Source organism: Triticum dicoccoides, chromosome 5B (assembly GCF_002162155.2).
Source record: "Triticum dicoccoides isolate Atlit2015 ecotype Zavitan chromosome 5B, WEW_v2.0, whole genome shotgun sequence".
Taxonomy (NCBI): domain Eukaryota; kingdom Viridiplantae; phylum Streptophyta; class Magnoliopsida; order Poales; family Poaceae; genus Triticum; species Triticum dicoccoides.
In genome coordinates, this window is record NC_041389.1 from 653,040,394 (window position 1) to 653,043,604 (window position 3,211).

Below are 3,211 nucleotides of genomic sequence, written 5' to 3' on the forward strand. Positions count from 1 at the left end.
ACATGCAAACATAGTAGATGCATACATTTTTAACATTGGCTCATTCTGGTTCTTCGGCCCGGCATGAATTTCATATAGCATGATTGGACACATGGGCCTCTCATCGGCAATGGAGCTTGCTGTTATACATGCACAAACAATAATCTTCGGTACACAACTGAATTCAGAAGAATTAAACATGCAAGCAAAATAGATGCATACATTTCCAACCTTGTTTTCATTCGTGGTTCGTCGGCCCGGCATGAATTTCATATAGCATAATTGGACGCATGAGTCTCTCATAGGCAATGGAGCTTGTGGCTATATCTTGAGGCTATCGACAATGTTTGCCCTTTCAGTCAGTGCCTGAAACTGGCGATGCACGTAGTCGTGTTTCTCAACAGAAATGTACCGTGCCACCTCCGCAAGCTCCGGAAGCGGTTTCACCATCCCGGCGACGCATGCATCTTGGAATGTCGCGATGGTGGTTCGGTCTCTCTCGGCATCGACGAGCACCCTGTGTCGGACACTCTTGTACCTGCCATTGGTGAGCACCTCGAGGATGTCACCAACGAAGACGGTCAGGGACCCCGGCAATGGCTGCACGAGGAACCACCTGCCGTCATTGCTAACCTGTAAGCCAGGCGTGGCGTCCACCTCCAGCACTATGGTCAAAAAGAGGCCGTCCGTGTGCGGTGGGATGCCGATCACCTTATCGGCGTTGTGCCGGCACGGAGGGTAGTGGTGGAACACGATGTTCTGGATCTTGCCCTGGATGGTTTCGAGGAGCGTATCCAGTTTGATTCCAAGATCAATGGCCATGGATGCCATGAGAAGGCTTTTCAACTTGGTCATCTTTTTTTTTTTGCGGGAAACATAGAGCTTTATTCAGACATAAGCGGCTCCAACACGATCGGCCATTAGGCTCGTCACTAGGAAACCGGGGGGAGAGTCCATCCAGCAATCAGTCACTCCCAATGTGCTAGCATGCTTTGCACAGAGGTGCGCTGAATTGTTGGCTTGTCTCAGTACATGATGAATATCAAAGCTAAGGAAAGTTGAGGCTAGCCCTTCAATTTCGAGAAGAATAGGCGCTATGACAGAGCGCGAAAATTGTCGCGAGTTCCAGAGCTGCACCAGCTCTAGGCAATCTACTTCAAGCACCACTCGCGAAGAACCTCGAAGCTTGCCAAAAATAACTCCGTCTCGCAAAGCAAGGGCTTCTGCGATGAGCGGATCCGTGACATGATGGTGCGGCTTGCTCCAGGCAGCAACAAAGGCGGATGAGGTTCGAGCAAGGCCCCCCGCTCCGCTTCTGTTATCAATCAATGAGACGCTAGCGTCTGTGTTTATCTTGAGCCACTCTAGATCGGGTGATCTCCAGCCATAACCAGGTATGATCCTAGTATGTTCTTCGGGAAGCTCCAACAGCATTAGGGCTTCTTGGATCCGCTTCAGGAACTGGCCCGGATGCAAGCTCTCTCTGTCATGTGTTATGTTGTTGCGAGAAGTCCATATAGCCCACATAACAGTGATGATCTTCGGCCGGTCCCCTTCATTGATGCGTGTGTCGCATAAAATGTCCTTGCACCAAGTAATCGGATGTAGTTGTGGCAGTTTGACATTAAGCCATTTCCTGGCTTCTGTCCAAAAACTTTGAGCATAGGAACACTTAATGAGGGCGTGCATCATGTCTTCGTCTGCACCCTTGCAGATTTTGCATCGGGCCATAGTTGCTATATGCCTGTGTTTCAATGTTGATTCCACCGGCAAGATGCCGCGAAGAACCCGCCACCAAAAAACGCGGACTTTGGGTAGCACCTTGAGCATCTCTAGGGAGTACTTCTCAACTGCATCCCTGTATGTTACAGCAAATCATTTTTTTAGGAACAACAAGTACAACATAGACGCACACACAAAAACGTACGTATGCTTATGTTTATATGTGTACTCACCTAAATGTCCGCAGCTCAGTAGGCCACAGATCCATGTTTCTGTGTCCGATTGGCTGAGTTCCAAGGAGCAGAGACTCTGCCCAGTCCAGTTTACCCATGGACATGTTGAAGTGGTGACCAAACCCTTGGAACCCATCTGCTGCCTTGACGATCCCCACTGCTTTCTTCTTCTCCAACGGCAACCTGAAGAAGTCTCGCGTGCTATCCTTCACACGCTCCACAACCGTCTCGTCGACGCCATGGTTTCTTAGCTGCATAATTATCAGGAGTAACAATTTGTCGATGAACTAAACAATTGCAACTAAGACATTTCGACGATGTAATGGTCAGTGTCGATCTCTTTTTTTCTTGATGAATTACATGAAGCTCTCCAACATGGTTTGGGAAAAAATGCACAAGAAATTGATGGATTAATTAGCTACTGACCTGGAAGAAACCCCAGTCCCGGCATGCAGCGCCAAGCTTGGCGATCTCCTCTGGTGACCCATCCAGCAGGCTGGCCATGTCTAGGACGGGGATAAGCTTGAGGCTCTCGTCGTCTCCGACGACAGTGCTGCCCCGGCCGGCGGTCTCGTCGGGCCAAACGTACCTGTCGGGGATGACGGTGGAGCTAGCGAATGCGGCCGTGGTGGCGTCCGTGATCTCGTCCCGCAGCATCTTCTTGGCGCTAGCCTCCATATTTTTTTTTGAAATGAAAGGTAGATGAGATTCTACCTTATATATTTCAAAACAGGCCAAGGCCTGGGACCAAAGGGTCAATTACATGAAGCTTATATTGAGCACCGTAGTGCCATGGCTATAAGCAGCCATTGGAAAGAGAGAAGAACGGGGTAAGCGAGGAGAAAAGAAGGGTACTAGAAAGCTAAATTAGTTCAGGAGGTACATCCAGCTCGTAATAGCATCCTTGTCAGCCTGCCTTTTAGCCCGGTGCTGCCAAACCTGAAGGAGTTGTGACATATATCTTCTGAGATAGAACGGAGGCCATCTGTTGTTGTTGAAGACTCTGTCGTTTCTCGCGTGCCAGAGAGTAACTGCAGCCGCAGCGAAAAGAATGTGCACTCCTCTAGAATTAAACCAAGTCCGCTGAGCTCTGTGCATAAAATGAACGATGTCCGTGGAGCTAGAGGCTAGGTCGTTCATATGGAACGCGGCCCAGATAACAGAGGCCGGGTAGCAGCGCAGAACAATGTGGCTGGCAGACTCGCTGGCAGGGCAAATGTCGCAGTCCTGGTGTTCGGTAACTAGGGACCAATGCTTCCGAAACATGTTATCTCTTG

The 3,211-nt window shown here is 49.6% G+C and overlaps 1 pseudogene; it reads right to left on the bottom strand.

Annotated features, from left to right (window-relative positions):
- Nucleotides 1-247: 247 nt before the first annotated feature.
- Nucleotides 248-2,612, bottom strand: LOC119306516 (annotated as a pseudogene).
- Between the last annotated feature and the right edge of the window lie 599 nt (nt 2,613-3,211).